This window comes from Diadema antillarum, unplaced genomic scaffold, assembly GCF_040938485.1.
Source record: "Diadema antillarum isolate AM-2024a unplaced genomic scaffold, OU_Dant_1.0 seq00001441_RagTag, whole genome shotgun sequence".
Classification (NCBI taxonomy): domain Eukaryota; kingdom Metazoa; phylum Echinodermata; class Echinoidea; order Diadematoida; family Diadematidae; genus Diadema; species Diadema antillarum.
In genome coordinates this window covers 922,944-934,641 of record NW_027272190.1, presented here as the reverse complement: position 1 = coordinate 934,641, position 11,698 = coordinate 922,944, and the positions used below count along the sequence as shown (strand labels likewise).

The 11,698-nt window shown below is 40.8% G+C and overlaps 1 pseudogene; it reads right to left on the bottom strand.

Annotated features, from left to right (window-relative positions):
* Window positions 1–4,090: 4,090 nt before the first annotated feature.
* On the bottom strand, window positions 4,091–5,087 carry LOC139709524 (uncharacterized; annotated as a pseudogene).
* Between the last annotated feature and the right edge of the window lie 6,611 nt (window positions 5,088–11,698).

The following is an 11,698-nucleotide window of genomic DNA, read 5'->3' as shown; positions in this document are numbered from 1 at the left end:
CTATCATGCACGTCTGTAGGTCTATATACATTGCCTTTTGTGCCTGTATATTCCTTGTCGTGAATCCCGAGAACAAATTCTATAATGAACAGGAAGACATATACTGCAAAATAAATAATCTTCATCATAAATCCCAATATATTCAAAGCTAAATGAAAAAGACACACATACACAGCCCCAAACTCAACTAAATTCAGGACTTCTGTCAAATTGAATGCAGTTATTTGGAACATGGTTGTCTATTTACGAATTTGAATGACCGACAAGATTCCGTCACCAGCTTGAGATGGATTTGAATGCTCATTGCTGAAATACGTGCTCCTCTATTAAATTTGAATGCTCCGACAGTGAATTTGAATGCTGCGATAGTGAATGACCAGATTTTGAATTTGATTGTTGATTCAGTTATGCGAGCGAGGAATGCGTGAAATTGAATGCTCGGAATAGAAACTTGGATGACGTATGAAATTGACTGGGAAAACCTTCATTGTTAATGGTGTTATTTCTGTTGCAAAAGAGTTTTACTCTCATTCGCTTTCTTTCTCGTTTCTTCCTAATCAATCATCTCCTATTTCCTCTGACTTCCAACAATCCTTTTCAGGACTAACACAATGTCATAGTGAACGGCAAACCCAGTACCCGTTATCAACACCACCATGCAAACCTCCTCCTTCAAAGATCATCTGTCAAAGCACACATAAATAAGCACGCACACACACACACGCACACACACACACACACACACACGCATAATTATATATATATATATATATATATATATATATATATATATGAAGAGTTTGTTCGCAAAAACCGATAAGTCCATTATTGAAGATTTTGAAATACGGTCACTGTCACAAAGTACAAAATGATACCTTTAATGATAAATGCTCACTAAAGGTACATTTTTGAAGTCATGGGTAAAAGAAGCAAAAAATTTCGTATTATTCTCTTTATTTCACTTGAACTTTAATCGCAAATATCTCCATTTGCCAAATATGGACTTATCGGTTTTTGCGAACAAACTCTTCATATATATATATATATATATATATACACACACACACATTCTCTCATTAATGCAAATTATCATTATGAATCCTTAAAGAAAATAGACCAGCACCTGTTCGCGGTAGGTAGCCCGGATGTTTGATTTGGAGATACCTCCTAACAAAGAGAAATAGGATGAAAAGACCAACAGGCACACCAATGCTGAGTCCGATGATGAGACCAGAATCAACACGCTTTCCTGAAATTTGATATAGACACAAATGAAACACGCTTTATCAATATCAATATTAATCCATTTAGATGACAGGAAAATAAACGCATATGAATACTTTACATAAAACATTAACTTTTAATGTCTGTGTATGACTGTAAGTGTGTATGTTTATGCTTCATAGTGCCAACGAAGTGGGTGATTATATATTATTTTGTTGACAGAATACAGGGCTGCCAACATTGAGTGAGAGTTTGACGTGAGACACTGCGGGGGAGCGGAGCGACCTCCTAGCTAGCGAGCCATACGTGTACTGTAATTTGCCAAAAGTACAAGCTTCGCTCACGTGGTATAGGTAGAAACCAATCGCAATCCAACAGCTCGTCTTTGCGCGCGAACCGAAAACGATTATTATTGGTTATAAGCTTTACACCCGCGCTGGAAAATCTCGAAATTTGGGGCTTGGGCATATCGATTTTCGGAATATCGGAGAATTTAGAGATATATTTATTTGTGTAGTCATGTACATTCCATTTTGGGGGTTTAGCGTGAGATTTCGTTTCAATCATCAGAGTGAGACAGTCAAAGTTGGTTGAATTGCGTGAGTCTCACGCTCAATGCATGAGAGTTGGCAGCCCTGCAGAATAAATTATTCAAAGGACACACTTCTAAATGAGTCATCTTACGAGACTGACACAAACTAGTCATACGGCTAACTAGCTCGATATTGATGAAGGTTGAGTCATACAGCTCACGAGTCATACAGCGTGTCAGCTTGACATTAGGTTAGAAGGTCCATCAGTCCGACACTAGCAAACAAGAGCTATACGAGTCTTACACTAAGCAAAGAGAGAGAGAGAGAGAGAGAGAGAGAGAAAAAAAAAACCGCCTCATTAGACCAACACTGCATGCAAGCATTAAGCCAAGCGGTGTGATGAGTGTCGGACTCATGGGCCGTTTTTTTTTTTTTTTTACTCATGGGCCTTACTTTGGTAGACTTTATTGCCCGAATTCACAAAGGTGATACAAATGAAACCATGGTTTAAACCATGGACAAAAACCATGGAGCTCCAAGTGTTGCATGGAATATTTCGTTACGAAGTCAGTCATTTTGTTGATGAAATGCTTGTTTCGGAACGAAATTACAATATTTTGTAACTAAATGAACATTTCGGGCAAAAAAAAATGCTGAAAACTGCTTATCCAATAAAGGCGAGCCAATGGAGTAAAATGGAGTCAAAAGGGGCCTGAGCTTTCGATCCTAGCAGAATCTTCGTCAGAGGCAAAATGACAAACAAGCAGGGAAAGCAATCACATATAAGGACTTCACACAAGAACAGACAGGGACAGGCTGGGTACACAGAACAAAGAAAACAAAGGAGAGGGTGGGAGGTCATGGGCAAGGAGCCCGACGAGTAAAGAGAGGGGGATTAGAGCAGGAGGGTGGACAGACAAAGGGCAGAGGAGAGTGGACAGACAAAAGGCAGAGGAGGGTCAGTGCTGATCAAGAGGATCAAGGGGGCAACCAAGGAAGGAAAAGGATGAATAGGGAGGCAACATCAAAGAAGATAAGGAACACCAGAGGGATAAAGAAAGGGAAAGAGTGAAAAAGGCAACAGCAAGGGGAAGGGGGGGGGGGGGGCTGAGCAAACAGTGAACCCTGAAGGGAGTACCAGGAAGAGGCAGCAAAAGGAAGTAATCAAACATAAAAAGTGTATATACACACACAGTAATGATAATGACAAATGAAATAACAGTAATGAAAAAGATATTGATAAAAGAAATGAAATGAAACACATATGAAAAAAGGGGGAGAGAAAATTGTATACATTGTATGTAGATGAGCAGGCAAGGCATAGTAAGCACAAGTATGTATAAACCAACAAAACCAAGTGTGTGTATGTTTAGGTAGAAATGGGCTGTATAAAGGAGACTCGGACTAGAGGAAGGAAGTAATAGGGAATAAACGGGTCTGCAAATGGAAAAAGCGCAAGGAAAGAACAGAATGAAATTCAAAAATGAAAAAGAGAAAAACAATGGTAATAATAATAAAAAGAAATAAAAGGTGGTTAGTCATTTCCCTCCTGGATGTTGAGGCCATGGGGTTGGATGGTGTGAAGACGTCTCATCCAGAGCTTCTCTCTGCTGGTTCTGACTGTGTCTGGACGAGTGCCTAAAGATTCAATGCCCTGTAGAGTCATATCAGTGATGGAATGATCGGGTAGATTGAAATGGTGGCCCACTGGAGTGTCGAGCTTGGCTGTGTTGACAGTAGATCTGTGTCCATAGAAGCGTCTTTTGAGTGTTGTCTTGGTTTCCCCAACATACTGGATTCTACAAACTCTGCAAGTGATGAGATACACGACATTAGTGGTAGTACAAGTGATGTTTCCCTTCGTGTGGTGAGAGAGGCCGGTAGAGTTGCTGGTGAAAGAGTCACTCTCGTGGATGTGTATGCTACAAATGATGCACCTACTGGCTGAACATTTGAATGTGCCATGCTGTAAAGGAGAAGAATTGTCAGTGAGGGAGGGTACTTCAGCACGGACGATGAGATCCTTGAGGTTGTGGGGGCGTCGGTATGCCAGGATGGGAGTATCTGGGACGGCCTGTAAGAGACGATCAGAGGTATGAAGGATATGGTGGTTATCACGAAGGATATTGTGGAGAGAGGGTAGATTGGGATGGAAGGTGGTCACGAGGGGTATTCTGTCAGTGATGTCCTGCTTGTTGGTTTTCGGTTTGAGAACTTCAGATCTGGGGAGAGAACGAACTTTGTTGATGGCTTGTTGAAGTCTCCTGGTACCGTAGCCCCTGGCTGCGAGATGTCTCTTCAGGTTCCTGGCATGGAAAGAAAACTCAGAATCCTCAGAGCAGATACGGCAAGGTCTGAGGGCTTGACTGTAGGGGATACTGGTTTTGCAGTGGCGGGGATGGCAGCTGGCTGAGTGAAGGTACTGATGGGTATCTGTGGGTTTAGTGTAGAGAGTGGTGGTGACATGGTTAGACTCCTTCCTAACGGTGACATCAAGGAAGTTGGTCTCTTCTTGGGAGAAATCAGAAGTGAATTTGATGGTTCTGTGGAAAGAATTGATATGGTCAATGAAAGTATGGAGGCTTTCTTCCTCCCTCGTCCAGATGAAGAAGATGTCATCGATGTAGCGCCACCAAATCCATGGACGACAGGGGGCTGAATCTAACATCTACTGCTCTAGCTTGGTCATGAAGAGACAGACGAAGGAGGGAGCCATCCTGGTACCCATAGCTGTGCCAGATACCTGTAGGTAGCCTTGTCCATGAATGTGAAGTTGTTTTTCGTCAGTACATGTGACATGAGGGATTTGATGTGAGATATGGGGGGGGGGGTGGAATAGCCGCTGCAAGTCAAAGCCTCACAGGAGGCTAGAATACCTTCATCGTGGGGAATGTTGGTGTAGAGAGAGGAGACGTCGAAAGTACCGATGATTGCTGTCTCGGGTATCTGGTCCTTGATGTCATCGAGTTTCCTGAGAAAGTCTGGTGTGTCATGAATGTAGGAGGGTGCGAGTGAGACAAGAGGTTTAATGTGGTGATCAACAAAGAGGGAGATGTTCTCTGTTGGGGAACCATTTCCAGAGAGGATGGGACGACCGGGATTACCAGGTTTGTGGATCTTGGGGAGGAGATAGAATCGGGCAGGTTTGGCATTAACGGGGGAGAGAAATTTGTGAGCCTTCTTGGTGAGGTGTTCATGTTCCTTCATGTCATCGAGTGTCGACTGGATCTGTTGGGAGAAATTATTGGTGGGATCAAAGTCAAGAGGTGTGTAGTGGGAAGGATTGCGGAGATGTTTCATGGCTTCATCGATGTACTGCTGGCGGTCCATTACTACAACAGCTGATCCTTTGTCTGCGGGCTTGATGATGATGTCCGACCTGTTTTTGAGAGATGAGAGAGCCTGGCGTTCTTCCTTTGGGAGATTGTCATGTGATGCAATGTCGAGGGTATCTGCGGAGTGGACTTGAGATGAGACAGCTTCGATGTACGTTTCCAGGGAGGGAACTCTATTCTTAGGGGGAATCCATGAGCTTTTTTGATGAAAGGGCTCAGGAGCAGAAGGGGGTTCATCAAGAAAAAACTCTTTGAGGCGTAACCTGCGGTAGAAAGTAGAGAGGTCTTGGCTGCGTGCTATCTGATCAACCTTGGGTGGAGTGGGGCAAAACTTGAGACCTTTTGAGAGAAGAGACGTTTCTGCTTGAGAAAGGGGAGAAGAAGAAAGGTTAACGACAGAAGTGGAGGATACATCAGTGGGTGTGGTGTGTCGCCTGAATCTGTTAGACCCTTGACGTTTCTTCGTGATGTTGCCTATTTTCTTGTTCCTGCGAGCGGTGAGGTCAGACACATGTTTTGAGAGACAAGATTCAATTTCATCATTGTATTTGAGCCATTGGGTGTCGGTGCAGCAAGAGCGAAGTTCACTCTCCAGTCTGTCGATGTCAGCTGAAAAGGAAGTGAGAGAGGCGGCACACTGTTCAGAGAGAATGTTAATCAAACGGATGGAAGCTCCATGTAGAGTCTGGATTCAGCGTTTCCGTAGTTCAGGCGAGAGTGTTCCAAGAGCTGGAGTGCAGTGGAGTTGGAGGCCCGTTGGTATCATGCGGTTAAGGGAGTAGAATCTGTAATTATCCAGGTGAAATGAGAATCTGAGGGCCTTGAGCTTGGTTTTCCTCAGTTGATGAAAAAGAGGCAGATGGTTAGCCATGGTAGGCAGGGGACAGAGAAGAACAATGACAGCCAAACAAGGGAAGGAGAAATACATAACCTGTCAGAATTGAGGGAAATTAAAAAAAGGGAGCAAGATAGACCTGTAAGGCGAATAAATCAAAGGGAAAAGGGCAAGTACAGTCGGTCAATGTACAGCTACGCCAACCTGTGCTAAGCAGAAATGTGAGTGAAGAGAAATGATAAAGGGAAATGATACGAGATCAGAGATAAAGGCACGGAACTGAAGAGAAAAGTAACAGAAACGGAGACAAACACCTAAGAAAGAAAGAAATACGATACAAACAAACAAATGCAATACTGTGGAAACAAGGATACAAATTTCGTTAACGAAATTCGTTAACGAAACGGTCATTTTGTCGACGAAATTACCAATTTCGTAACGAAATATTCCGTGCGACACTTGGCGTTCCATGGTTTTTGTCTATGGTTTAAACCACTGTTTCATTTGTACCACCTTCGTGAATTCGGGCCCAAGACTCGTGGGCTGTATAACTTGTTATTGTCGGACTTGTGACGCGTACCCCATGTCAATAGTCGTAAGGTTTTTTTCTTCTTCGTCTTTTTTTTTCATTGAAATTGGTGAACATTTCTCTTGTATTCTTCTTTTAATAGAAACTTTTTTTTTCATGGCATGATGATTTCTTTCCTCTCTATATACATAATAATTGAGCGAATTATACTTCTCCTTGACCAATGTAAATCAGAAAGTAGGTTTAATTAATATCAATGGTATAGCAGTTATTATTGAGAAACAGAATTAACAACATTTTGTGATACCTGTTACAGGCAGAACGGTGATTTCTCGGGTCGACGTTCCATTCAGAGAGTCACCGATAGCCATACACATGAACGTTTGCTCTGTCCCATGTTTAGCTGATACAGTGATTGTCTCGAACCTCTCGTATGTGCCGTCAGAAAGGGTGCTCTGTTTTGAAGCCAAGGAATTCAGTCTCTTTCCCGACTCATCGGTCCATAACATAGACACGTTAGGTTTGAATCCACTTACGACACACGTGAGGGCAAAATCATTGGTGTTAGATGGAGATTGGTATGTGCATTGGCTGTGACGAGATTGACTTCTATCAGCACATTCCTCAATCGTATGTCCTGACGCAATTGCTAGGAAAATAAGATAATCATTCTGAAATGACATACGTATCCTAATCTTTACACGGCAACTTGTACGATTTTCGCGGACTTGATATTTTGCTTTTGCTTTTCTTTTGCTTTTTTTCAAGTGTGTTTCTCACACATGATTTGCCATGTTACAAGTGACACCACAACCTGAAGAATGCTCAGATAAAGAAATATACGAAAAACGGATGATAACACAAAATAAACAAAAATCACGTGTTAATAAGGATGATTACTACTATATAGGATTATGATCTTAATATCAAAATGACTGTTGATATATCTATAAATTCATAGATAATAAGATAAACGCAAAAAAAAAAAGTGTTACAAAAAGAAACGAAAACTGAAAAGCCATTATTCATATGGCATATAAAAGCTATAAAAAAGGGGGCGGAAAATGTTTCTGTTGCCACTTCTGGGTTATTCAGCTGACAGGAAAAAAAAAAGGCTCCCCGTGCATTTCCCCGTTTTTCTTGCTGCTTACGGGTTTCATCGGCTGTCAGAATATAATATGTCTACCTTAAGAAAAAACTTTGTTTACCCTAGAAAACACCGTCATCAAAATCTTACTTCTTTAAACTTGATGGTTGCTATGCTGACACCTTTGTAGACATTGCTGTTTCATAAAAAACAATGAAACTTATACTGTACGGTGTATCAAAATATGATAAATGACTAATTTATACAGAAAGTTCCAACACTGACTCTTCACAGTCTACGTGTATTCTGTTTTAAGGCATAAACGGTACTGCCTGATAGGATAGTTGATATGGCTTCACAATGTGGAAATGTGAAAGAAAATGAAGTCAAGGTCCATTTGCAAAGTATTTGATATACCATTCTTCCTCTCTGACAGAAAATAACGAATTACGTTATTTTTCTTTTACCAAGTTGTCCCTACTACCATGACCTATCTGTTTGCTGTGAAATTTCTAACAGGAAAAAGTCTCAGATATGTCATTGTAGCAGTTCAATAAATAGAGTAATGCTTTGTCTAAAACAAACATATGGACGATTTTAGAGTGTGCTTGTGGGATTTTGAAAAATGCTGTGACTTACAACGTTAAAAACACCTGCCCGAGTATACTTGGGACTTGTCCTCAACGGGTTAATATACCGTAAGTGTCAAGTTGTATTTCTTTTACGTGCAAAGGTTTGATTGAAATCAGACTCAGTTCCTCCTCATCCCCAATAATTACTCTCGGAGTTTGTTGTATTGCTACCATAAATCATGCTAATATGAGTCAATGTGACTCTACATGATCGACGATTTTGATAATGACATATTGTTCTTTCGTCGCTTCTTTTTCAAGCTAGCTTGCGAGTCTAAAAATTCTTTTTATATCCAACATAATTCATAACAATTTTCTCTTTCTCTCACTCTTTAATGACATGAATAAACACAGATGTTACTTACAGCTAATCGTCATGATAGTGGAACTGTCAAATATTTGGTCATTCTTCAGCAGCACCTGACAATAGTAACGACCCTCATCTGCCACCTCCATGTCGCTGATGACGAGGCTAAAGTTCTTGTCGATGTCGAACCGCTCCTCCAGGCTCTTAAAATTTCCATCGAAGTATTCAGCCTTAGGCGTCTTCTGGTCCGGATGTAAAATGCTCGCCTTATACCAGGACACTGCAAAAGGCTCCTCCTGGATGTCACACCACAATATGATGTCTTCTCCTTTCCATCCTTGAACGGTGGGAGCAGTGACTACCACTGAGTCTAAACGGGGGAAATATGAGTTTGCCTTATTTTATGCATGCATTACACTTCGTACACTTCCGATTTTAGCCTTCTTGTGTGCATGGTGCCCGTCTTCCTATCCCTTTTTTTCCGGGGTAGGAGGGGGCAGCAGCAAGAGAAAATAACTATTACTATTGTTGCTGTTGTTGTTGTTGTTGTTGTTGTTGTTGTAGATGACATTGTCGTCATTATTGGAGTTATTTTTATTATTATTTTCGTTATTTTGATCAGTATTATCTTTGTAATTATCTAGGCACGCTATTGTCTTGTACTAGCGAAATTTTTTTCACTTAATTTCCTTTTCATGCTTTCATGTATGATATTGTGTGACCGTGCATCACAGAACCACCATAAAGGCGCACGCACTGATCTTGTGTGAGGACTGTAAATAGATAAGATTGGTCAACCTATCAATTCGTGAGTTTTTCATGTTTCTGAAAAAGCAAGTCTTCTACATTATTTTAAAGTTTGGGAACATCAAAAAGTCAGGAAATTGTGTTGTAAGGGTTTTTCTAGAACACTTTTTTTTAAAGGAAAATGATGTGATAAGGTGTGTTTGTAGAGTCCCTTTTTATTCTTTTGAAATATGTGAACTTACTTTTCACTCTCAACTTTATTAACTTCAGAGAGGATGATGCTACTGCATGGAAGTTGGCATCTATCATGGACAGAATGTGTTGATAAGAGCATGCTCGATTATAGCTTAATCTGATAATCCCTTCATTGCAGTTGTTTCTGTGGTTTTCATCCTGTTTTTGTGTGTGTTTATTTATGTATGTATTTATTTATTTATCTATTTATTTATTTATTTATTCATTTATTTACTTATTCATTTGTATTTTCGTTTGCTTATTTGTTTGTTTTCTTATGTCCCATTCATCGCACAGCACGGTTTCGTATGGATTCAACGGCTGAATAGACCCTGTACTTCAGAGCCTGTCTTCTTAGTTCACACTTTTCCGAAAAATGTGCTTTCTTTCCTGTATTAGGGTTGGTTATGCAAGTTATGAGAGTCCATTTGAATTGACTTGAACATCATTTTAAAGCTTAACGTCTGCTTTTTCAGAATCTTCTCTTAACTAAAAATCTATATCTGGCGACGTTTTGTTGTGATGCAAGGTCACATAATTATGTAAAGTCTATACAGATGAGCATTTTTCTCCATACTTAATTCAAATTATAAAAAAATAGATGATTTGAGCCTTGTTTCTATATTTACTATATTACTAAAGATAACATTTATTTGAAACAATGGAAAATAATGGGTAATCATACCTCCAATCACAATAACTGACCTTGTCCTTATGAACATTAAATGAAAATTGTTTTCTTCTCGCCATATCTTTTAGATGATCATAAAAAAGTTGAATGATACGCCACAAATAAAAGGACATCTAGGCACATTGTCATGTTATGATTCTTCGCTTGCATGATTTGAACTCAACCAAAAGTATCGTCAATGAAGATTCAAAATATTGTACAGAAAAAAAAAAATTGATGTTAGTGATATTGTGACAGGAATCCTAATTAAAGTCATTGACGTCGTCATCTCCGTGAAAACACCACAAATGTTTACCTAAAAATCATTGAATAACTCTATCCTTTTCCTTTCCCTTATATGGGCAGCTAGCTATGGAATAATGTGAGGGTGATACAACGAGACCGATACCCACGAATCATTCATCCCAGGAGTTCGACATTAAAAACAGATCCCCGAGTCGTGGTACATTTCACGAATCATACAGCCCATGAGTTTGACACTATAATAGGTAAAAACAGCCCACGAGTTCGACAGATACAACACGTGGTTTAACGTGTCGTTCTCATGGACCTTGTATGCTGAATGTCGAACTCATTGGGCTATATGACTCGTGAGCTCTATGACTCGTAGGTGTAAGTCTCGTGACGTGCACCCATATAATACCCCTTCAAGGATAGTCTCTCTTCCCACTTTCTTAGGCACCAAACGTGGCAAACTCTGAATAGACTGCTGTGAGCTTTTCTCTAGGACTGATCTGGTGAAGCAATGAAGGAAACACACCCATTGTTCAAGTTGAATTTTGTACGTTTAAATGCTCGGTCACAAATGCCTTGACTAACTGCTACGAACGTCGTACGAACCATATTTAGACGATTTGTAAGGTCTTTTTAAGTAGGCCGTACGAAACCAGCGTTCGTAGACCGTTCGTAGACCATTCGTAAGTTCGTATCCTGGTCGATGGTCTTGGCAAAGATTTTTTTTTAACTTCTTACGAGACCTCTCTTCGTAAGGCGGCCGTACGAATGTCGTACAAACGTCGTAAGAACAACGCAAGATTTTGTAGGGTTGAGAGACAATTCTAGATAGATTAAATTCTTACAATGATTGTAAGAACGCCTGAAGTCGTTCAAGCCGTGGTCACAACTCGCCGTACTTGCAAGTGCGTGCTGTCTACTTGCAAAAACGTGGGCAAAATTTGGGGATCCGTACGTTGTAAGTACCGCCTCAGTACAGATTTTGGAGCACGCAGACACGCCGTAGCACTTTTAGGACACGAGGAACTTTCGCTGCGTTCGGGCTACGGATTCACCCTAAGTGCGGGCAACGTACGTGCCCTCTACAGCGAACGTGCGTACAACGCACTGACTCCGTGCGTCTTTTAAAATTTTCCCACCGTCACTTGCTCGACGGACGGCGCACGTAGCACGTACGTGTTGAGCACGTAATAAGTGCGCAGCCCGTGCTTATTCGACACGTTTGTATGAGTTCAACTGTTCAATAGAGCACGCAGACCGTACCGTACCGCAAGTTGTGCGCAGTGATTTCTGCAATGTACACGAGCCGA